Genomic DNA, 26852 nt, shown 5'->3' on the forward strand with positions numbered 1-26852 from the left:
TTTGTGGATTACTTTTTAGCTCGAATTTGAATGAAGTGTCATCTCTATATATTATCTCTCTTCAATTCGTGCCTCATGTCGGGGGATGGTGATTACGCCCGACTCCAGGCATGGCTCGTCTGTGGACAGTCTCCCTCCATCTGGAACGGTCTTGTGCTCTTCTATAGGCATTCGTCAGTGATGATTCTGATAACTCAGTTACTGTGCCGCTCCATCTTATTGGTTGACGTCCACGCGACCTTGTCCCTTCGACACTTCCCAGGAGAATAGTTTTCTCCAAACTATCAGAGTCTCCCCTCAAAATATGCCCAAAGAACTGCAGGATTCTTTTCTCGCACATGAATATCAGTCTTTCTCCTATGTCCAGTTCCTGGAGAATAGATGCATTCGTACGTCTGGCCGTCCACGGAATCCGTAGCACTCGCCACCAACACCACATATCGAAAGCTTCGATTGTTTTCTTTTCAGATTCCCTCAGTGTCCAACACTCCACACCCTTCATGAACACTGAGAAAACCAAGGCGTTCACCAGTCTCTTTGCTATATACTGCGATTCTTCCAGATCTTAACCAGCCGACTCACAGCACTTTTGGCAATACCAACACGTCGCCGTATTTCACCTTCACACCCACCGCCATCGCTGATGAGAGAACCCAGATAAATGAAATTGTTGACTCTTTCTAAGTTGCGCAGTAAGGATAATGGCGCTAATTTATTTGCTCGATCAATGATCATAAGCTTAGTTTTGCTCATATTGATTGAGAGTCCTAGATCTCGTACGAGGTTTTCCTGTAATTTGAATTATTTAGTTTCAAAAACACGTACAACGTTTGCTCACAGGAATTTCTCTATTGTGGCCCCAAGAGTGTTCAATGTTCTGGACGAACATATTAAGTTCTCCAAATCGAAGGCTGTTTTCAGAAGGAGTGTGTCTGGATTTTGTCTAAGGGAAGAGAGCATTGCAGGAGACTGCTGCAAGATATTGCATAGATTTATATACTATTAAGCGTGTTGTCCAGATGCCCTTTGAAATATATGTATCTTTATGTAAAAATATATCAAACTATTATTTTTGCTATTATTTAATTATGTACGTGCTTCTACTTTTCGTTATATTTTTTTTTAGAAAAAGAAATATTCGCGTTCTTATGATTTACCCAAATATTTAATTTTGAGGGTCTTTTCAACGAGTCGTAAATAACTCACTATTAGAAAACGGAAATCAAGTTGGGGTAGTGGGATTCGAACCACGGATCTTTGAGCAGTGAGTCCGAGACACTAGCCATGGGACCACAACCCAATTGTATCCCAACTCAACACAGGGCCCTTGGTCTAATAGAGTTTGGGATACGTTATCAGTGTATTTTTTTGTAATGTGTATGCAAATTTAAAAAAAGAAAGTCAATGTCGCATTTTTGCACATCCGTCGTCGTTCTACGATTCTGACAAATAGTTCTACACGACTAGCTCCAATTGGACCATCTTTCAATGTTCATTTTCCTTTCCTAACAATATAATCCGTGATCCGTGATCATTCGGATTTTCTCGTTTCCTAAAAACATCCAAGTACTGCCACACGTGCCAATGTCACCTTGCAATAAATAAGTGAAACACCGCGTTGTCAATAAGAAAGTTAGGTGGTTTTCTTATAATTTTTTATTTGGTAATAAGTTTTGAAAATGCAATAAGTTTAAATAAGGATCTAACGTAAAACTATTTACTATGATAAAACAGATATTCGTAAAATACTAATGAACGCGTCACGTAGTAACTCGGCTTTCTTCGCAACGAGAATCGGGCGAGTCGAAGTAAGTATCATCTAGGGGTGTACGCACATTTACACAATACGCTCGGCTTAGCTCGTGTTCCCTCGGCTTCAGTTTTTTTTTCTTTTTTTTTTTCACATAAGCATTCTTCTGAACATTTTTTTTTAATTCCTGCCAAACTGCAAAAGCAGTTTTTTTGCAGGGATTTCTCTCTTTAAACATTTAATAGAATAAAAGTTTAAAAAAATTAAATACAAGTAAATCAAGTCTTTTTTGATACCGAAATATAAAAAAAATAAAATAAACAAACACTTGTTTTGGCACCGTTTTAAATTGTTTGGTTTTCCCATTTTTTAAATATATTTTTTACACACTAAACTTAGAATTTAAGAAAAAGATTTTTAAAACCAATTTTACTTTGTTTTTGTTCATATCACTATTCTTTATTTTGTCTTTTTACTATGCGAGGGAGTATATACACCCTGGTCGTCTCTCCATACGCATTTATAGCTCTTCTTTCTATGAAATTTCCTTTCACATTTTGGCGCGTTTAATGCTTATGTGATATTGGCGTTTTGTAGAAATCCATGAAGTTCTCTGTTACCAGGCGATAGTATATCATATTCTGTACCGTCAAAATTTTACACATCGGGAAAAGATTTTCGTAGTCATTTTGACAAGTAATTTTGGTTTTACTTGCTTACATTTTAAGGAATCTAATTTGTTTTTTTTTCCTATTTGTATACGTTGTAAATGTTAGCCCGTAATAACTCACTCCATATGATATAATTGACTCAACCAGCGCATGGTATAAACAGTACAGGGTGGCCTGCGGAACACAGAATTTTAAATGATTAAATTTTATAAGTACCGCTTTTAGTTTTTGGCAAACACTTTCTACATGTAATTTCCAATGAAAATTATTTTCGATAGTTAAGCCTAGATATGTATATTGTTTGACCATTTCTATGGTTTGACCGGCACAAGGTGATTTTTTTAAATGGAGACATTCATAATCGTGACCTTTAACATTAAGTATTTTGTTTTGTTTACTTGTATGTGTAGAATAAATAAGCATCACTTTTGTTTTATTTATGTTCAGTATTATCCCATTATCGTGAGCCCATTTCATGATATTGTTTAAGTCCGATTGAATGTTTTTCTCAACATGTGTAATCTTTGTCAGCGCACAAGATACAAGTGTCGTCAGCAAATATGTATTTGGTATATTTTTAGATAACATTGGGAAGACTATTTACCTGCATTATGTAGCAAACTGGTCCTGATATTGAGCCTGTTGCCACACCAGTATTTTAGGTGGTTAGATTCCTTTGGTCGTCATTTATCTTGACTTGTATTTTCCTATTTTGTAGATAATTTTTGAACCACAATTTTAATTTGGCACAAGGTACTGGGCGAGTCTAAGTTTGCTGACGGAGGTGTGTACCCACTTGATAATAAGTTTTATGAAGACACTAGAAACACTAAAATATGCCCTAAAACACAAAACTAATAACACCAGCGTGCACGGCAGCAAAAACTGGACCGGGTGGGGGGGTTATTATTTAAAATTGGCACTATAGAGAATTAGAGAACGGTTTTTTGCGAGAGCTGCATAAAGTTGTAGCGGTTTAAATGGCTGTTCGAAACTCAATAAAATGTATGAATAGTAGTGTCATCGCTATGATTTTTTAATTACTCAATTAAAATTACTCAGCTCGTGACGTCATGGTCGTTGTCGGTGAGATAATTCGATAAAGAAGCCCTTCAGCTCTATCGCATAAAACGAATGTTTTCCGAATTGTTGGTTTGGTTTTTAGTTTAACAACAGTGTAACGGACAGTTTTGGTTTGCGGTTGCAGTTCTCGACCTGAGTATCTACGGCCCTTTTAATTGTTGTAAACTGTAGTTAACTTTGATGTTGATAATCAAAAATGGTTACGTCTGTATGGGGGACTTTATTAGCCAGTGGCGTATTATTATTCTTAGGTTGTGCTTTTATTTCAAAAAAGAACCCCGCTGTCGAAATACACTTACTTTTCAACGCTGAAAAAAATGGCTACCCGGAAACTGGAAATCACTCACGACACCACGACACACAACAACGCTATAGTTGATTGATTATTGTCGCAAACACTTGTAATGTTTCAAAGCAGTTCATTATTAAAACCATTTTTCGAACCGGGTTGTGGTCCTGCGGCTAGTGTCGCGGACTAATATCACATGTTCGAGGTTCACACTTCGCTCTGGCTCAATTTGATTCCCATTTTCTTGTAGTCAGTTATTTAAAGTAGCATGGATGATTGGCCTCGAGGGGGGAGACTACACTTACGGAGAAATGGTGTCAATGTTAAAAATCTCAGTAGAAATAACATTGACTCCATATTTGTGCTTAATTTACTGAATGGCTTAATTGATGTCCCATCGTTACTGGAACAAGTGGCATTCAATGTTCCGATCCGCCGGTTGCGAAATAATAATGTGCTGTTCCTTGATCAACACAGCACAAACTATGGCTCGCATGCACCAATGTCCCGATTGTGTCGTATTGTAAACTCGATACAAGATCTGGACTTTTTTTTGGTGTAAGTCCTTATAGATTTAAAAAAAACACTAAGATAGACCGGCTCTTGACTTAAGGTAGTAATTTATATTTTTTCTGTCCTAGCTTTAATTTTATTTGGTTGTATTTTATTTTATTAGAACCTGTATTAATTATATGAAATTGTATTTACCATTGTTAAAATGGACTGCATAAGTCCATTAAATAAAAAAATGAAAAATTTAAAACTAGGAACGTAAATCATAAGAACGTTAATGTTTCTTGTTACAGTTGAAAAAAAATCAATTGTTCGTACATTTCCTAAAAAACACTTTTCCATGCAATTAAATGCTCGAATTTTTACCGCGTGCAAAAAAACGTTTATCATTGCAAATTTCCCGTAGCTCCAAACTTCATTATTACATTTTTTTAATAAATTTCTTGAAATTGCTTAAAATTGCTTAACTACGAAATCGTACAAAAAAAGTCGCACAAAAAGAGGTTTTAGTGAACTCTTTTCGCGATCATGAAGAGCCTACGGAACGGGCGCCGCTGTTATTTATTTTTCTTTCTTTGTTACCATCCCTCCCACGCTCCGATACAACGGCATACAAATATGTATGTTCCTGTTTATAGCCTTAATTGTAGTAAGCTTACTGGTCGGTATACCGCTAGCAAATCTCTTTTCAGTAAATCCCTTTTCGGCAAATCTCTTTTCTTTTTGGTACATGTTTTGAGCCAAATAATAAAGCAAAAAGCCCGTTTTGTATGATTGCGAAAATCAACACGGCACGATAAAATAACAGGGTGGATTGATATTTAATGTATGTGTTTTACTATGGCAACTTACGCGCTAACCAGTAGCTCAATCACAAATAACTATCGACGTGCTTAAACACTTAGCATTTGAGCCATCACAATGAACAATAATGAACATGCTAAAGTTCTCGCAGTAATAAGTCAACGCGTGTGTAATCTCTAAGTCATCGCTCGTGTCGGTTTGTTTTTTGTTTTTTTCGCAAATAAATACAGCTCACTTGCGAAAAATCGGCGTATACAATGAAAAATAATACAATATATTCATAGTTTTGTCTTCAAAGGTGTAAAAAATTATAATAGTCTTCAAAATGAACTAAAAACTATTAAAAATAGTAAATCAATAAATAAATTTAAAGTAAATCTAAAGATATTTTTTAAACATGTGTAAAAACTACATTAAATTTTAATTTGTATGAATGTATTGTTTTATGTTTTTTCTTTATAAATCCTATGTTTTTCATTTTTTTTTCATATATTCGTATTTAAAATTAGATAAACTCCTATAAATAAACAACTACAACAGTGTAAGTCACCCTCCAATCACTCCAAGTTAGTCTCTTTTTTTGGAGAGTTACAGTGATAACATTTACTAGATGTGTAAAAGTAGATATGTTAAGAATTTTTTTAAAACATGTACCTTTTATGAATTTTATTAATAAAAAAAATACAAAAAAATATATTGCATTTGCAAAATAGTAAAGAGTATCTTATACAAAAAAGGGAAACTTAAATTACAATCACTATGGCGACTGCTTTTTATAAGATTTAGCTTGTCAACCGCCGGCTAAATGCAATAAATAGCATGATAAATAATAAAAATAATAAAAAAATAGAAGTTTTGGAATATTTTCCAAATTTACACCGGTGCTTATTTCAGGTAAAATACTGCGAAAGAAAATCGAGTGGAGATTTGTCGTTCATTAAACATTACAGCACAATAAAATCAATCCACTCTAAATATGTATATTTCTCGTGCCGTGAGGATTTGTACGACCCGTCCAAAATATGTCAAAGGATAAAGAAAACCGCAAATGGCGCCCAAGCCCTAAACTAACACAACTGCCAATTTTATACATTTCGTCCAAATCCACACAACACGGTAGAATTAGGGTGGGTTGAAATTTGTTATTTTTTTAAATTAATTTATTTCGTAGCCATTTCCGGTATCCTACAAAATGAAACCAATTGTAGATTAGCCAGTCTCATGAATAAAAAAATAAAATCATTTTCAGGTTTTGACATTAGTCGTGTCCGTTTTTTTTCCGTTGTCAAAAGTAAAACAAAATGGTTAAGTACGTCATTCGAAAGAAAATTTTCTGTTCTACAATTGTGTATGCTTTTGCGTATCATGTATTATTTTATTAGAATTTCGAGTAGACGAAAGTGGGCATTTTCGATATCTCTTTTTGTTCGTGTTCAATCGAGGGAATAAAGGATAAAACAAAAAAATATATACATTTGTCAACAATATTTTGAGCTTGTCCAAATTTTTGTAGACAAGGACTGGATTCAACTCCCTGGGGAGCTGTTTATATTAACATATTACAACAGAGATGAAGAACATTTAAGAGAAGGTAATATAGAAGTCTAGGCATCTACAGGGCTTATGACCTGTCAATGGCTGGTTTAAGTGGCCACTTTACACATTGTGTAACAGTCACCATTCTGCTTATATTTGAACATCTATATTCCTTCAATTCTTCCATCTGTTGATGTTTGTGAAGTTAAAGAGCTGAAACCTTTATTTATGCTGGTGAGATTCATTAACTTCACAAAGAGTGAGTGAGTAAGTTTGTTGTGCCTGAAATATGTTTACTTGAATAGAGAATTGTTTAGTTATAATTAAAAATCGTATTAGTAATAGATCTGAGAGTGTACTGTCAGTTCCAGGATGCAGAACTAAGTTCGCACAGAGGCACTCCTTATGTTGGTCCAAGATCCTTCAATCTACTAACCAAGGAACTACAAAACATCAAATCACTGGTACAGTTTAAAGAGTTTGAGGTCTTGGATTACCATGGAAGGAGCAAATACACATTCTTTAAAAAAAAATATTTAAAAAATGCATACTGCAAATAAATCATATTTTCGTAATTTCAGCATATGTTAATTTAGTTTTTCTTTTATTTTTCTTTTCTTTTCTTTTCTTTTCTTTTCTTTTCTTTTCTTTTCTTTTCTTTTCTTTTCTTTTCTTTTCTTTTCTTTTCTTTTCTTTTCTTTTCTTTTCTTTTCTTTTCTTTTCTTTTCTTTTCTTTTCTTTTTTTTCTTTTCTTTTCTTTTCTTTTCTTTTCTTTTCTTTTCTTTTCTTTTCATGGTCATGTCATACTATATATATGTGCCATAAACTTTTAATAATCAAAAAAGTAATGGCCTACGCTCAGACGCTGTAGTCTTTGTGGGGATTTTTTCCGATTCATGTTACAGCTTAATTTATAGATGTATTTTTCTAAAGTGTATTTTCCTAATGTTATTTCTATGTAAATAATAAACAAATAAGAAAAAAAAAAAAACAAACATTGATTTTTACAGCGTCAAATATTGCAAGTTCTTTTGATTTTATCGCCGCAAGCATTTTAAATCTAAAATCTGACAACGGAAAACGAAACATCGATTTCTCCATATTATTTGTTTCCGAGCCGATGTAGTGTGACGATTGGAGAATATACAAAATAATTGTATCTACCAGACGCCACAACAAAGGTAGACTGCAATCTTGAACATCTTTTTGGTACTTTGATACCTTTCAGTCACGTTAAATAAAGGACGTCCAGTGTGCTATTCGCCATTTCATAAAAAAAGATTAATTAAGAATAGTATATAGATCGTGTGTTTTTAATATCCTGTTTGCTATTATTTGTCCTTGTCTGTCATTGCTCCATGTTCTGTTTGATCAGTTTCTTGTACATATTATGTTTCTCCATGTGCGTGTTATAATCGGCTTAGGCCGTATTTGTAATAAATAAAAAAATAATCTTGAATGTTTTTCTTTGTTGCACGCAGCCAAGTTAGAGAGGACAATTTAAACGTACCGTGAGTAATTTCTTCATTCATATTTTTCGATGGTTGAATATCTAAATTTGATGATTAATATATTATTTACAATATTTTAAGTCTTATCCAAACTTTTGTAGACAAGAACTGGATTTAACCCAATTGGGAGTTTTTGATATTAATGTAATAACAGCAGAGATGAAGAACATTTTATAGATGGAAATTAGAAGTCTAAGCATTTGCTGGAGTTATAACCTGTCATTGCTGGTTTAAGTGGTCGGTAAAAAAAACAATAAAAATAAATAAATTATTCTTCAATAAACGTTTCAGTTCTTTAACTTTAGCAATTAAACGCTAAAACTATACTCACTTACAGATTCAAAAACTCTTCTTACTCAAATGAAAGACAAAACCCCTACAATATATCACATACAAATAATACAATCGCTAGATCCTCGACACAAAGACAACTTCAACAAATACATACTAATACCACACAGTATATGCCATGCTTGACGGAAGCACTTTCGATTTTAACGAGCCTGTCCCCTTTGGATCTGTGGGTCCAGTCCAGAATTTCCACTTAAAAAAACCGCTTCTCTTTGATCGGTGGCGTCCATTAACAGTCAACACCCAACTGAATGAAAGTCACAATCGGAAATAAAAAAAAGACTTTAAATACTCTTCTTGATTCTTGGCAATCACAGGGTTTTTTCCCCATCGGGAAGGGTAACCTTTCTTTTTTTTTCCTCGATCCCTGGGCGCTTAAAATCCCCCAGGGTTATCCCTGATCACTGAACTACGCAGTTGTTATCGGGTCATGGTCAAATGTTCTCCTTGGTGCTGCTGCGGATATCCTAATCAATCTTCCGAACACATCCTGCGGTCTTGTCCCCTGCTCCTTAAAGAGGGGGTCTACGAATGGAGCTTAGCCCGTGGTCCTTTTGTAGGTCCGGTCAGATATTTAGATCTGGTGGCTTCCAAAAAGAATTTCACGGCTTTAAAAAAAGTTTTGTAATAATTTCGGCGCATTAATCATGTCCCAACCCCGAGCCCGAGCATCCCAGTCAGTAAAGAATTTACTTTCCTCTTTTCTCTCAAAGATTCCAAAGCCACGAGATTACGGAGAGCTCCTTCGGACAGCTCTCGTTCGGCAACAAACAGTTATTTTTCCTAGTATGTGGGTTGCGGGCACCACCGCGCCGCAGAGACTCGGGTCCTCAGATCGATGTGCGGTATGTGTATGGTTGTTAAATTTAAAAAAAATTAAATTAATCAGTATTGAATCAACTGCTCAACAAATGTATAGCTTATGTTATGTTTTATTCTTTCGTTGTGCGTTTTGTAATATAAATAATATAGATGTACATAAATTAATTATAAACATAAATACGTATTTTTTATAACTGTCTGAACTATAAAATTTTGTTAATTATCTCTGTTTATTAAGTCTTTTTTGTTTATTCTCAGATGTTAAAATATCAACAAAAAAGTATTTTGTTAAGTGTCCTAGGTACGGAGTAACCCCAATGAGGTCACTTTATTTTTATTATGTATCATAGTTTATAATGGAACAAAATATGAATAAATAAATAGAATAGAGGAATTTAAGGAGTACATATAGATATATGATACAAATCAATAGTATACTCATACGTTATTAAATTATTATTAAAAACTTGAAAACATTTAAATCATACAAAAAGCAGCTATTTTTCATATTTTATTAACATACACGGCAAAATTGCTTTTCACAAAACTTATAATGTTAACATATTTGGTTTAATTATTTTTAAACAACATACATTTCTTTTTACTCTAGATTTAGAAACAAAAATTAAACCTAAAAATTATCTAACACATTCAGTGGAATTTATTTCAACCGAGAGGAAAAACATTTTTGAGAGGGAATATGGAAGTCTAGGCATTTACAGGCTTATGACTTGTCATAGAAGTTTTAAGGAAAAGTATAAATCCAGTACTATTTGATAGTTGTTTCAATAAAGATGACAAACCTTTTTATCATCATCATTTCCCTAGCCGCATACTGTGCTGAATAGGGCACTCCAATTGCAGGACATCTGCATCATTTTCTGATCATATCTGGAAAGGAATGTGATAATTCTTAAGCTACCAGTTAGAACCACCATTAAAACTAATGTTTTACATCCCGGAATCGAACCTAGGACCCCAAACATGGTAAGCAAACGCACCAACAACTACACCACGGGGTGAATTTTCAAACATCGAGTTGAAAAACCGTTTGGGTTCTGGTTTTTTTTTTACACCCAGAAATGTATTTTCATCCGTCCGGACATAAAAATAACAAAAAACCTTTTGTAGCCCAGACAAATTAGACCAAAAAGGGTGATCGAAGTTAAAAAAGCCCGGAGTTTTGAAACTTGGCATGATTGTTTGTTGGTATCTACTGCATAACATACTAAAAGTCCCCGAGGTTGAGGGGTCCGCTTAGGGTGGGGGGAGGGTTTAAAAGTCACTTTTGACACTATCACTCAATAATACTTCAATTCAAAAATAAATAATACTTCCTACGAAAACTATTATTTAAATTTTTTCGTAGGATTAATATTTTCGAATATACGAGGCAGACAAAATAAAATTTAAAAAAAAATCTTAATTATTTGAGATTTTTCATCCGAGTATTAGGCAAACGGCTTGGTGAGCAATACTTTTTTTATTTTTCTTACACATGCACGGGCATTCAACAAGATTTAACGTTAAGTTAAAAGTTAACAAGATTCAACCTGATCTTTCGTCACTGCCACCTACAAAACATCTACCTATAGTCCTTAAAATAGAGCTCGATTAAAATGACAGCTGTCAAACTAATGTGACTAGTGATGGAAAATTACTGATCACTAATCATGTACCGATCAAATCGATTTTATCAGTTTTTTCATGCAAACATGAGACTCTGTTTCCGAAAATTGAAATAAAAACGCAAAAACAAGCCTATTATAGTGTGTTTAAGACAATTATTTACTAAAAAATAAGACATCTACTACTTTTTTTCATGAACAACAACAAATGAATTCTTTTTTTATTCGAACGATTTACATTGATTAATTTGTCCCATCAACATTTTTGCAAAATGACGTTAACTTGTAAGAACGTCGTTAATAATAAAGTTTATGTAAGTTTTTTTTAGTTTTAAAGCTCATTTTATATAGGCGCGAAGGTTTTCATGGTCACTGTTATCAATATTTTTTTTTTGAACCCAAAAAAGAAACATACTGATTTTATATAGGAATATTTTTCTTTAATGGAATGAACAAAAATAGTAAAAAGTACAGTCAGAAATACAATATATTTAAGAAAGAAGTGACAAATTACATCTAAAATTCTTCTTTATGTAACACTGATTGAAAACATCGTTTATGTCTTTTTTGTAATTTATTTATGTTATCCTAAAAATATTATTAATTGAAATAAAATAAGCTATTGTAAGACGTTACTCCCCATTATGTACACAAGAATTGTTTATTTCTTTTACGTAATGGAAAACGTTAATGTAAATATATGTATTTGATTAATGTAAAAAAAATGTATTTGGATGGAATATTGTATTTTTATTTGTATTTAATAAATATTAAAAAAAAAAAATTATGTTGATTTGTATGTCAAGCATTGTATTGACAAAAAAATTACATGCCAGATACGAATGGTTTTTCGAGTGTCAATATAAATCACTCCTTAGTCGTCACTACAAAGTTATGTCGTTACTTTTGCTGACAACTGTCACTCTAATCAAGCTTTATTTTAAGGACTAAAGCAGCTTGCTTTTAGAGTATTTTTGAAAGTACAGCAGTGGTTGAATAACCGACTGACACCTGAAAAGTGGGGGTCGATTCCAGGCAACGATGGAACACCGAATCCACAAAGGACTTAGCCGCACCTGACTATCTTGAATACCATTTTGTGTATGTGCGTCTGGTTGTGAAGGACGAAATGGATGTCGAAAGACCGCAATAAAATGCATTTCAACCTGCGGCAACTTACTGTCAGGGAACTTCTACAAACGGAATTTTGCCAGAAAACGAGGAACTCGATGCCAGCAAAAGATGATTTTTGAACTTAAAATTATTCAGATTTTAAGAAAAAGTGCTTTCATTTTTATGATATTCAATATAAAAAGTATGTTTTAGCCGCGTAGAGTGCCCGCCACTTAACCTTTTTAACACTAACACTTAAACAAATCATTTGTGTAATATGCAAGTATATAAATGTGTTAGAAAAATCACGTCGTTTGGTTGGCTAAAAGGGTTCATAAAATATTTGTCGTAGTAAGTATCTAACTCCCGAGGCGATCGCACGTTTGTTTGTTGCAAGAAAAATACGGTGACCATGTCTGCAGCTACCGAATTCCAAAATTTAATATACTATCGAAAAAAATTGCCACTTTTGCATTATTTAAAACATCAGATAATGTATTACTTATATTCCATGAAGGGTACGTCATTTTTTGATAACTGTAGTTATGGAAAGATAAATATATTAACATAATGTCTACAATGACCTGAAAACACCAGCGAAGCAATAGAATCGATGTCTAATACACTAAATTGCGTGTCAACGTGGACAAAAGAGTATGGTTTACTAATAAACCCATTTAAAACACAAATTATGTTTGCGGGTGGCCAAAGATTGCTTAGTAAGCTAGACGTATCTTCACTTAATCCTCTTAATGTCAATGGTTCCAATATTCAATACAGGAAATCTGTAAAAAATCTAGGAGTACAAATGGAAGAACATCTCTGCTGGCGAGCTCACACTAACGAATTAAGCCGCAAAATATTTTTCAGTCTACACTCACTTCAAATAAAAAATGATTACCCATTAATACTAAATGCACCCTTGTACAAGCATTACTACTACTCATTCTATATTACGCTGATGTTTCCATGACTGATTTAAGCTGTGAGGAACTCGATAAACTTGAACGACTTCAGAATACATGCATAAGGTACATTTTTGGTCTTAGGAAATATGACCACATTTCTGATTATCGTAGGCAACTGAAATGGCTCAAAATTAGACAGCAGAGAGACTATTACTCCCTCTCACTTCTGTTCAATGTACTTCATAGTCCTAACGCTTCTATATACCTGCTTGAAAAATTTCAACGCTTATCAGTTCATGGTTTACCTCTTCGATCTAATTCTCAAGGCACTCTCTTAATACCCTTCTCTAACTCATATAGTGTCCATGCGGCTCGACTGTGGAATCATCTCTCATCCACCATCAAAGATGTTACTACATTATCTCTGTTTAAATCACGTCTGAAGAAACATCTACTTTCTCTTCCTTAATCTCTCCTCTTTTTCCTCTTTCCTCTTTTTTCCTTTTTCCCATTGAGTAATAGTTTTGATTTAAGGTAATTTATAAACAAATACGTTGATTTCTATTTTTATATTTCTTTAGCTTTTTAATCTTTTTTTTCTATTGAATATGTTCTGTAACTTGAATTATAAAAATAAAACTTTTATTTTATTGGTTGGGTAGAAGAAATTGCCATTTGGCAATAAGCCCGCCAATGTACAAATAACATTATGTACAAAAAGTTAAATAAATAAATAAAAATTGCCAACTAATTACCCTGCCAAAATCCGCGAATAAGTCATTAATTCCTCTAAGCTAATTACTGCCGAGTCTTATCATAACTGAACATGACTTTCTCAGGATATAAATAATTTTTAAGAAAGTAAATGTAAATTTCAAATCATAATTCTGCGCAATATTCTCCCAAACCAGTTGTTTTATGTCTTTTGTTTATACATTATTTGCTTTGTAAAAATATATACATAAATTGTCCACAAAGTATTTATAATTAATAATTTAAAGGTTATTTAATAACGTCTTATTAAAGCAAATTTCTTTTTAATTAATTTTTTAAACAAAGAGACTTATTCTTGTAATGTTTTTCTGGGTTATAGTGCCGTGTATTATTACTCTTCTTGCTGAAGTTTCGAACAACGTTAATGAGCTGGGCTGATGTAAACGTAAAAATAAAACGTAAAATAATACACGGGACAATAACCCAGAAAAACATAACAAGAATAAAACCACAAGAATAAAAGCCGTGAAAACCTACGAACTTTAACGAGACTTATTCTTAATTTAGAAATACAATGTATGAAGTTTCGGCAGCTACTAGTGTTTCCTCCAAAACAGTAATAATAATAATCATAATTTATTAAAACAATAACAATTACTTTATCTACTCCATACACATTTAGATAATAGATTTTTAGATCATGTCTAGTCTGCCTAACTAAGTACAACCTGTTTTAAGACAGACATTTTTATGCAAAAATAAACAATAACATTACTACCTACTTGTTAATTTACTATACAGTTAAACAATATTAATTTATACTATTTATTATTTAGAATGTATTTTTAGTTAATTTTCCGATTTTTCTCAACCTAAACCAGTAAACAATTTTTTACAAATTTTTAAAATTGAATCCGAGTCACGGTTTTACAATATTCGGGTAACATATTAAATATTTTGGGGCCCAGAAACCTGAACTTTCTTTGCCAAGATTAGATAAGATCATTATTATCAACTTTACAACGTAACGACAAATATAATGTTATATGGTCGACAAAAAAGAAAAAGAAAAAGAACCGGTTGAGTACATTTACTACAGATTTGTTCGACAAATGCGTGATAAGGAATATTCATGATTTTCATCTAAAGTAAAAAATATAACGTGGTTATTGCCCGTTCTACAAGAAGTCACCAATTTCAATAATTCCGAGATGACACTGAGAAGAATGGTGAACAAGATGTGGTTCATATGGTGCAAAACAATGGAGAACTTGTCGTCGTTGAGTTCTGTCGAAAAATTGTTAAAAGAATTATTATCCTGGTGCCTATTTTCAAATCGTAATTTCAAGTAAATAATGTTAAAAATAAATTCTAAAATATTAATATTTTTACACCGTGGTCCCCCTATTAGAATTGGAAAGGTTATGTCGCGATATGTTTTCCAAAAAAAAAATCTCCAATAATTGTTTTTTTATAATTTTTTTGTATTTTGTCTGCCTTTTATCTCCGAAAATATTACTTCAATAAAAAAACTACACGTGAATCTTTTTTATAGCTCATTTTAATTAATTCAATTTATTACTTGTTTTATTTTTCGCTAAGACCGATAGTTTCGGAGATATTTGTGAAAAACCGTGAAAAATAAGCTTTCACCTCCCACCCCTTCGCCTTTAGCGGACCCCCAACCCTCGGGGACTTTTATTACATTATGCACTAGATACTAACAAACAATTATGCCGAGTTTCAAAACTCCGAACTTTTTCTCCCTCGAAATATCTAATTTGCCTGGGCTATTGAGAAGTAAACATAACGGCCCAGAAACAAGGATTATGTCCGGTCACTGGCTGGTTTAAGTGATCATAATTCATACACTGTAACATTCACAAGTTTTTATCCTTTGACATAATTGATACGTAAATATATTGCTATGTTTCTGATCCTATATAATATTTGTGATGATATATTCATGTTTCTGTGTCAACTAATTGCTCGTCCCAACTCAACACGGGACTTTTAGTCCCACAAAGTTAGGACTTATGTCTCAAACAATGTGTGATAAACAACTTATAAGTAAATAAATGTATATGTATACGTTAGATACGGCAACGTGCACCATTCAATTCAAGTTCCGGAGCGGAGTTATTTTTTTATAGTGGCAACTTTCTTATGCCTAGACATTCTTTTTTGCATCTAGTCGCTCTTTTCCAAAACTGACAGTTATGTCGGAATTTAATTCCATCTCAAAATTTACTTATTTCCCTCTCCCTCAGAACGATGAAAAATTTAAGTAAATCGTAATTAAAAGAAAAATTATAAACGTCTCGAGGGGTTCTAGATCCTATCCTATTCTAGATACAAACCAATGTACTTACATAAAAACTTGCTGGTGGGGGGATCGGTAGCGTATCTAGCGATTTTTATCTTCAACTATGACGTCATACTGAAGCTATGCCATTTTAGTACGTAGGTATGTGTACTGTGACGTACGCTTCCCCTTGTTTTATATCGATGTACCTACCCAAAACTTGAAGGGGGAGGGGTCGGTAGTGTATCTTAGTAATCGCTAGAGCTAATTTATCTTCAACTATACCGTCAAGGTGAAAGTATGACGTCCTTATCTTCCCATAATAATTGAGGCCCTGGCATTGTCATTGCTTTACCTTTATTATTTAATGTTTTTGTTGGAAGGGTAACATGTTTATCCCGTATTTGATAGGAAATAATGTTTTTCCTTGCATACGATAAGCAAATGTGAAACAGAGCAAAAGTGCGCGATGCACAAATCTGAATTCAGAGTAAGCGGAACAAACGGTTAGTCCTTTTTACTCTACTAGGGGAGACCGAGGAGAGTTGTAACAGAGGAGAGTTGTAACAATGGCGATTTCAAGAAATGTATGATCGCTGGTGAACTGGCAATATCGCACATTTATTGTGTTTTTAACATGCCACTTGATGGAGTCGGCGACAGCAGTTCGCAGGGAGTGGTTGTGTGTATACTACATCTGGACGGGAAAAAATAACAAAAGTGTTTTTGGCCAGTATTTTGATAGCCTGCTATTCGAAACGTATTACGTGAACGTTGACGTGATATTATTTCCAATATACACTGACTATTTAAATTTCAAAGCGTGATATTGTTGTTACATAGTTTGTCTCTAGTTTAGAGGTTAAAAGCCATTATTCTGAACAAACAGCTGGTTTCAACTCTCCTCTTTTATTTATTTTATTACTATGATGTGTTGTGGTGTGAATTTGGACACCGAATCGTTAATTGTTCTTGTTTCAGAATGCTCAATCAATATGTACAAAAGAACTTATTGCTATAATTTATGATTACAGCACGATAAAGCCTAACCGATATATTTTTATTGATGAACATACCAATGGTTGATTTCAGCAGTTTAATTTGTTTCACGCGTATTTTTCTTAAAAAAAATAAATTATTTTTAAAAGCAATATTGTTTTTATTTAAAAAAATAATTATAATCCCCAAATACCAAACTGTTACAACTCACCTTGACTTCTGTTTCAACTTACCTCGGTACTAGGAGAGTTGTAACGCAGGCAGTTTTATCAGTTTTAGCCAATTTTTTTCCTGTTATTTTGTCAAAATTATATAGTGTATAAAATTTTCTAAGTTAAATTATAAAGTTCATTGAGGTAGGTCTATTTTAGGCTGAAATATACTAGGTAATGTAAATACTGTTTCAACCCTCCTCGGTCTCCCCTACGCGCTTTGCGTGGCAATGTTTTTATTATTAGAACACGATTTCCAATTCGCGTTATACGAAGCGTCATCTCTATTTAATTAGACATAATTTCAGTGTTTAACACAGACGTTAGAAGTATTCAAAAGATACACAATAAACAGGACATTGAATGGAAAAACTATTTTTAAAAAGTAAAGAACAATTTATAAAAGCATATCATTTGTAATCACCGAGTAAATTCTGTTCACCGAACAGGTCCCGTTACATATAACATATAATCTTAAGAAAAACAAAATAACCTTTAAGGGATTTTTGTCCATAATACATTATTCATGGGTTATCATGAGTCTTCATTATTCATTACGAACGAAGTTACTCGTTGGTACATTATAATATTATATTACTCGTACCTACACCTTGGAGTCTCTTAAAAATTATATTTCTTTCTGTGTTCGTACGAAAATTGTTGCAAATGGCTATATTTGTAAGACACAAGTTTATACACGATACGAGTTCAGGCGAGTCCAACTAATAGGGTCGTTTCACATTTTTTATATTTAAAAAAAAATTAAATATAAATTATTTTTTTCATGTTTCGTCGGATAAATTTTCTAGGTTGGTTCAAAATACGCGTATTTGGAAGCAGCTGAAACGGATTTCTGGTCAGACTTCAGCGGAATGTTTGTCAAAAGCACACTCGGCGGGGATGACGGATGACGTCACAGTGACGTGATGCCAACTGCAGGCCGTTTTGGATGTGCTCATTTTAAAACCCGAAAATTATAAATAAAAACTTATTATCTATGCATTGATGTTCTATCATTAGAATTGTGAAAATCCAGTAATTGAAGGAGTTTTCAACGTAATAACCGATTTGTGAAAATACACTATTTTAAGACCATGTTTATTTATAATAAAAAAATTGTATTTTTTATAAATACAAGGTGCAAGATAATTTTTTTAAAAGTAAGACCAATTACAGATTTGACATTAATTAATTATGAATACAGAATGAGAGGGAAAAAATAAATACAAAAAAATGAAATATTATAAAAATGAAATAAAAAGTACATAAAATGAAGAAGACATTGTATAGTTTCAATTCTAATTTCCTCCCCTCTCTCTCTGCTTCCATGAACATTTAAATTTCTTGGTAAAAATTCACAACCATTAATAATTAATTAGATGCAGGTAGTAGATGTCAAAATTAAAAGTTAAGCAGGAGATAAATTTAAAATGTCTGAAAGATCTGATGAAAATAAAGTATTTACAGTGTAATATGTCGATGTCACTAAACTGTCATTACAGGTAGTCTGTATTCTTCGAAGAGTGCTATTTATCATATTATTAGTCTGTGAGCTAGGAATGTCGAAGAGTACAGACTGTCGAGTTCTACGGTCAGGGACTCGATATGAAATGCTTCTAATAATTTCTGGGGTATCGATTAGGTTAATAACATTTTTTTAGAGAAAGTTCATATCCAACATGATACGCCGAGTTGCGAGATTTTGAACCTTATGAAAATAAGTGGAGTCATTCCTACTTGATAACGAAACATTATTTTTAAAATCTAATTGTCTAAAAAAACAGTTTTGAATATGTTCAATACGATTTTTGAAAGTATTACCTATATTGAGGATTCCAAATCGGAGAAGCAAACTCTACGACACTACGTACATATAAAAAAAAGTTTTCTTAGTGTGTCAGTTCTTGTAAAGGGTAATATCTGGACTATCGAGACGTCTACTAAGTATAGCATATGATATTATCACGAGGGATCCCCATGCTAACAACAGACGACGATCTTCCAGACTAAACGTGTGATGTTCTCAAGGAGTATTATGCTTAGTTTAGTTCTGCGAATTTGCAGAAAAAAATTTCAAACCATTGCTTGTGTGTGACATACTGGAAGACTGCAAACGTGTGAAAATGCAAAGTCAATCAATTTGATACGACTGAAATCATCAAACAGTTGTCCTCCGGTGACAACTGTCATCAAGCGGAGGTGATACGGTTGGCTTGGCCATGTACTGCGGATGCCTCCTGACAGCCTTAACTCAATTAATCAGGTTCTTGACGTCCTGGACTTCGACTGCTGACTGTTCGTCGGCAGTTCATGTCAGAACTACCTAGAAAAATTCCCGAAGAATCTTCGTGGACACCATGCAGAACGTCTACAATATTTTATTGTCAAAATTCTCGAACGGTAGCTCAATATAACTCACCTTTTGTTAGATTACAGAATACCGGGAATGAATATGCATCACATTTTGATATATTTAGTTTATCTCTGCCTAACTTAAAAAATAAAGTAACCAACATATTTTTATCAAAAAGAGCAAATCATCTTCAGAAGATTGGGTTGGAATAGTTATAATTTGATTGATTAATGTATTTTGTTATTGTATAATTTCTTTAAAATATATATGTATTTCAAGTAATTAATAATGTGTACAGTACGAGTATATTAATATTTCATACTCGATTTTTTAAAAATATTTTTATTTTTAAGCACTCTTTATACCACATATATGTAAATGGCAGAAATGCCGTATATAAATAAATAAATAAATATGCTCCAACAAAGGAGCGGACATCTAATGATGATGCTGAAATCATTAAAAACTGGGCAATTACTTTCTCCTATCGTTGAATGTCATGAAATCCAACAAATTTATAAGTAAAATCTTTTTTTTTTCTCGTGTATCTTGCGGAAAGGGCAGAAACTTTGGCGAACGAAGCTTGTTAATGATGTGGCTTTATAATATGTATTTTCAAAACTTTTTTTTTTATAAAGGAGAAGCACGCTTAGTTTCTCTTTTCGAGGCTTGTCAGCAGATAGGAAAGAGAGGATATGAAAGGAGGTTAAATAAAATATACCACAACACCCAGGCCAATTAAAATACTTGTTTTATTTTTTTCTTGAACTAGCAACACGGAATCGAGCCCGCGACGCCCGAGCCAAAGTTGGCTGTCTAACCAACTGCACCACAGTTGAAAGATCTACACGATATCGGACATTGCTAGTTAAAAAATAAACTTAATGTTTTCGGCTAATAACATTAGGAGTACAAACGATACCGAAAAGCATGCCGCCAGGCGAAATTCCGTTCAAATTATTGTACTGGATTTTTATAGATCTTTTTCAAAATTAAGCTCTGTTCACTGTTCACCTTTTAATGTTTATCCATATTGTGAATGCGTACAGAATATAGGATTCCGCGGTGTCCTCTTACATAAGATAATGAAATTTTTCTCGATAATTTAATCAAAGGAATAATTCCACTCCCTACCCAAATATCGACCCTTGTTTCTGATTCAAACCGTAAAATAACCGCTTTAATATTTGATATATACGAAATATAAATGGATATAACATTTAAATGTCCTTTAATTGTTTTTACAAAGTCAAAAAAACAAATTATCCAAAATAATTCAAACTTGAAACTGGCAAAAACGAGCTCTTATTAGGCGATTATCAAAATAAAATGTTACCAAAAATAAAATATTTTTCTAGCAGATAAGCGTCTTCGTCGATCTCATTATTAATATTTCTCAAGTTAAACTCATAAGATAAACATATTTGTATAAAAACATTTATTAAAAAATACTAAGAACTTCTAAGCCCTTATTTCAAAGAGACGCAGACTGGTAGAGAATATTGATATTTGTCTTTGTAGCGAACTCCAATTTAAGATATAAAAATTGGAATATACACGGTTTTCAGGGCTTCATCACAAAACAGGGGAAGATTTTTTTATGATGTAGGGTAGGATGGGGAGAAAACTGCCATTTTTTACATTGTATTGAATGATCTGAGCACATGTATATTTCGAGGAATTCTGAGTATACCAACTTGTAATAATATTATTGCAAAATACCTTTTTATTCAAAAGAACGAAGTTATTCCCGGAGGTAAAAATTATACTGTCACTTTTCTCGAGAAAATTTGTTGACACTTTTCACCCTGTTGGCGGGGTGAAAAGTTCAGGGGTGTTGGCTGAAAATGCACACAAATAAATAAACAACTCGCCTTAGCAAAAAAATATTTATAATATCATTAAACGAAAGTAGAAGATTCCTTTTTAACGCTTTTTTCATGTGGCCATTGTTTGTTTACGTGGGCCCATTTTTCCCCCGGAAAACTCTCGTTTTTAAGACTCAGCATTATATTAAGCAAAAGTATTTTTCATCTTCTGTGCAGGAGGAAAGTTATCGATCTTGAAGAATTTATTGCTTTACCAATGGATTTTTTTTCTGCTACCCAGATCCTTTATTCTTTGACTGCGATGAACCTTTATTTTGTTTTATTTTTATTTTATTTTTTTTAATATGGGAGTTGCTTTATTATTTACCTTGCTTATAATATACAAGGTTTGTATTTCAAAAAGTGGATTTTTCTGCAATTAAATATCTTAAAATTTATCTAAATTATTGGGATCAGGAGTGATATATTAATGTGGGCTAATCAGGAACTTCTCAGCATTTGCTCACGTGGAGAGGAAACCACTTAAAACTCTTCAGGAGAAGCCGGCCTGTTGGCAGTAGTCAACAGGCCTTCCGTTCCACTAGAGGAGTGTTCGGCATTTTGTTCCCTACTTTGGTTTATTTTACCAATTTCGGAAATTTAGGAAACTGATGAACCTTTATTAGGTCTGCCTTTTCGAGAGTATCGGTTTAAGTAGCAGTTTGACGACGGTTTCTCACTCTAGTCGTCATTTTTTGCGGACCAGTTTTAGCGAGGGTTGCACTTCCTCGAGAGAAAACTGATGATTTGATGTGAATGTACTAGGCATAGATTTGAGCACTTTTTCTTATACCTAAAGCGGCAGTGGCAAAAATAATATTCCTGAAAAATATTCAACAAAATTGTATTGAAGGAATTAAAGCGCGGTAAAAATAATATAGACCGTTTTTTTTAAAATTTATATTTATAGTCGCCCTTTAGATGAAAAGTGCCAAATACCAGTTTTTACCCTAAGAGGGACTATAATACCCGTATTGTCTTTACATTCAGGTTATTATCCGCATTTGAGATTAGAATGTACTTTCCTCACCTTAAATTTTGTCTCTGCATACGGGTATAAGTATGAATGTATAAAAAAAAACGTTCTTAATTCGAAGTTTTCAAAGTAGTACTGGCTGAAATATAACTTATAAGATGGGATTTATCTTTGGAGTTTAAGTAAATGATCGATGACACACATTACAAATAGAGTCATGACTCCAAGAAGCAAGTCAGCGTTTTCTATTGAATTTAATTCATTGCATTCTGCGAAACACGAGATCAAAGTCCTGCAGTACCTTAAAATCGTCCCTATCACGGAGATATGAAGAACAAAGGAACGTGGCCTATAAAGAGACCACAGGGCGCAGTCAACGCCAGTGAAGCCCAGTTCAATCAGTCACTCAGTTCCAGCATGTAGTTCAAGTGCAGTTACTTCAACTCCTCATCTCGCGGGACACAGTTTATTATTTATTCGCCATTTAATAAATACGCATTGAACAGCGTGTTTTCTGTCAATCTCTAACTGGGGTAAGAGCTCCACCAACAATCAAATCCTACATGTCTTTAAATTTGAAATCTATCGAAATTATGTGCGATTCGAAAAAAAATATTTTTGGGCAGTAAAAATCTTTACGCTCGTGTGACTGCTAGGACCGACAAATGTGGCTGTGTCTACGAGAAGGATCCGGGTGGTTTAAAGTGTACATAGTCCAAAATACACCCGGTGGCACTTCTAACCCGTGCCACTTTTCTTTCCACCTAACTCTATTAAAAATATATATTCGCATGAATTATTTGGAAAATCCCCTTTTTAAATTAAAAAAAGAGATTAAAAACGTATTTGATCAACGAAATGATACGCACCGGATGTCGACTAGGGAAGCGGTTGGGTAGGGGAGGAGAAGGGATTTGTAGAAGAGATGCTAAGTACGATACATTAAGGATTATCTCCCTTTTTAGATAGTATTTTTTTTAAAAACCATATTATCTTTTACAGAATAATTTATTTTTTCTTTCTTATGTTACACAAAAATATTATAACTGTCCCATTTTTATTATAGGAGCAAAAATTCATTAACATTTTCTTGTATACCGCCATTTTTAAATTCAATTTATAAAGCGCCATTTTTGTGAAAAAACCTTCAAGGGCGCTGTACAATTAATAAATATCCCAGTATGTCTTGCAGCTACAGAGCGCATGGACGGTTGGGATTCTAGTTCCTCGTTTTCAATTAAGATCAATAAAAAAATATAACAGATAGGAGCTAGATTACAGGACGTCAGTTAGAAATTGAGCCCCCATTTACACATTTTAAAAATTGACAAATAGATTTAGTGTATTAATGATACTAAAAAAAATAAATAATAATATGAATAATAAAAAGGAGTAAGATTACAATACGTCTTGCAGCTACTAAGCGCATAGACGATTGGAATTCTAGACCCCATTTACAAAATTTAGGTATTTTAAAGTTGATATATTAAAGCTAGATAACCAATCATCGTGCAGCTACAAAGCGCATGGACGAGTGGAATTCTAGCAAAGTTAGAATGATATCAATAAATTTATAAAAAATAGAGCATAGTAGTAAGTTTGTCAAGTGTTCATGCCAAGAAGTAAGCAATAAAAAACTAAATAAATACAGCACTGTATCAACTCCATGGTTAACAAAGGGAGATAAATGTCCGAAGAGAATCTTTAGTAGGTAGGTACCGTCACCATGTGGTCCACTGGCTGCTGAAGAATTTCTGGAAACGCACGTGTGTAGACTTTTATTATTTTTTAATTAATATGTATTTCATTGCTATGTAATTTTGCTTTATTTTTTTAATACTCTGTTTTATTATTAAGTTTATTGTAAAAAAAACAACAACAAAAAAAACAGTTTTCAAAAAAAAAAATTTAAAAAAAGTTTACAATGAGGAATGCTACTCTCAAGTTTTGTGGTCAGGCCCTGAAACACCGTGTACTTAAACGTCAAATTTTAAGGCTACGTCGTTTTTCGTCGGATGCATTGTAGCAAAAATGCTATTGACAAAGCCGTATTTAGGATCTGTACCCCCCTCGGTAGAGTTCGTAGTGCGGACTTGTCCTATCGGGGGAAAATCGACTTACAGGATTCGCCTTTTTAACAATTAATAACCTAAAATATAACGAATTGAGAACTCCAGTCCTACGGGAAATTAGATACAATAAATGTTCACTTGTGCGCGGTAAAAATTGGAGAAACGAAAAAAAGAATAAAAACGAACAACTTTGAATGACGTCACTGGTTCACATGATTTAATCTATGATATGAGAGTTACGGAAGGTTTCTGATTTCCTTGCCGTGGGTGGACCAATGGAAAGAACTGATCGAGAATAACCGGAAAAAAACCTCTGGCGTCACACACGGAGTTATTTCAGAAATACAAAACTTCAAAAAATTGTGGCGCTGATAATACGATATATAAAAATTGTTTGCTTTGTTTAAAAGTCTATTGATAAATAATAAATAAAAAAACTACTGAACTTCCTATACAACATCATTAACAACAAAATTAACTATCCTGATTTACTTTCCCTAATAAATTTATATGTACCGTTACGCCGTACAAGGCATACGCCCCTGTTTCAAATAAGGAAATATAAAACAAATGCTGCCAAGAATTCACCAATTAACCGAGCAATTACTTACTGTACTGAAAATGAGAATATATGTGTATATACTGTTTGTTTACCTAATAAAATAAATAGTTTCTTATTACTTTTAAAAAAAAAATTTTTTTTTTTACTTATTTTTTAATTTGGATTTTAGGCCGGAGCGTTCTTAACAATTTAAACAATTTTACATCGATCGATAAGGTGGTTGATAGGTTTCTTCATTAAGGTTTTTTTTAAAAAAAAAAACCAGATATTTTTTATAATCATTGATCAATAAGTCCACTTATATTCACTACACACTCTCGCATACACAATACTCACATACTCATACACATGTACACACACCCTCACACACCCTAACTAACATGTACAGTAATAAAACGGATACACTAAATAAGAGTATGCATTGTTTTTTATTTATTTTATTTTATTGTGACTATTATTACTATAATTATTGACATACATTTAAAAAAAACTTATTACTACTACGAGACTTTATTAATAATCTAGTAAAGTTACATTCGATTGCATCTATCTTAAATTAAATTTTATTAAAATTAATCTTTAAATTATAATAAACTGCTTTAATAACATATAATGAAAACTAAATTTTGGTCGATATACAATTTTTAATTTTTCTTTGGTTACTGTTGGTAAAAGATGTTTAGTGTTATTATTTTATAAATTGTATTTATATTATGATATCTTTTACTGTTTGTGAACTGAAAATAAATAAATCAATAAAATAAAATAAAATTCTAAATAAACCTTTGCTTATGTGTAATTTGTGTAAGTGTAGGAATGTTTTCAAATAGCACATAGTAGTGAGCCTTTTCACACAAACGAAATGTTTCAATTTTTTGCAACAGAGAAGAAAAACACTTTTAAAAAGGTAGTATGGATGTCTAGGCATGTATGGGGCTTATGACCTGTCATTGGCTGGTTTATTTTAATTAGATTTTTTTTTAAATGTTTTTTTTTTTTTACAATATACCTACATGAAAGGTAAAATAGTGAATTAAAAAATTAAAGAATAATTACATAGCAATGTAATACATATTATCAGTGAGAATAGTAAACAAAAAAAATTCCACAAAGGTATGGCCTGTTCGTGGGTATTACAAGAAATGCTTATGAAATTTTTGCTCCCATAATAAATAGACGGGTATAATATTTTAGTGTAATATAAGAAAGTAAAAAGAAAATATTTTGTAAAAGATTAGAAGGTACTTTTTTGTTTGATAGTAAATAAAAAAGGAAATAAAAAATGTGACTGTTTCCTTGGTTCACCGATAGGCACATATTAACAAAGGCTTATTATCTCTTAAAAGACCGTGGCAAATAATCCCTTTGCGGGCGGTGATGTAACATCGTGTTACCACAAGCAAAAGGCGGAATATTCTAACGCTCATACATTTGCAACAAAAAAAACACGGAGACATACAGTTTAATAATTCTTTTAACTTAATTTTTAAAAATGAACAAATAATTTAGCCTTCTAAAAAAAAAACATGAATTCCCGCTCATAATTCACGCGAATTTGTTTCACTGTCTCTGTCTTCCTTGTTATGTGTTCTATATTCGTGCTCTCTCTAATATAGATGTGTTGCTGTATTTGCGGACATTATTCTTCGGGTAGCAAGGTTAAATATTTTTTATATTAAAATCCAGGAGAGTTATATAAATTTTACTTTCCAAATCCGGTGTGAAAATGCCAATTAGAAGATTAAAAAAAATACAACATCATAATTTAAAAAAAAAAGAGAGATATAAAATGGTAGTATTGTGGACTCACAA

General features: G+C 32.8%; 1 long non-coding RNA gene across 1 annotated transcript in view; it reads left to right on the forward strand.

The window, feature by feature from the left end:
* Nucleotides 1-26852, forward strand: part of LOC148277723 (uncharacterized) — a 48828-nt gene that overhangs the window by 19645 nt on the left and 2331 nt on the right. The window contains exon 2 of the long non-coding RNA XR_015823378.1: nt 8128-8157. This is a non-coding gene — a long non-coding RNA (uncharacterized LOC148277723). The remainder of the gene's footprint in view (nt 1-8127; nt 8158-26852) is intronic.

This window comes from Micrasema longulum, unplaced genomic scaffold, assembly GCF_059751315.1.
Source record: "Micrasema longulum isolate JH-2025_06_02 unplaced genomic scaffold, ASM5975131v1 h1tg000988l, whole genome shotgun sequence".
In the NCBI taxonomy this organism is placed as follows: Eukaryota; Metazoa; Arthropoda; class Insecta; order Trichoptera; family Brachycentridae; genus Micrasema; species Micrasema longulum.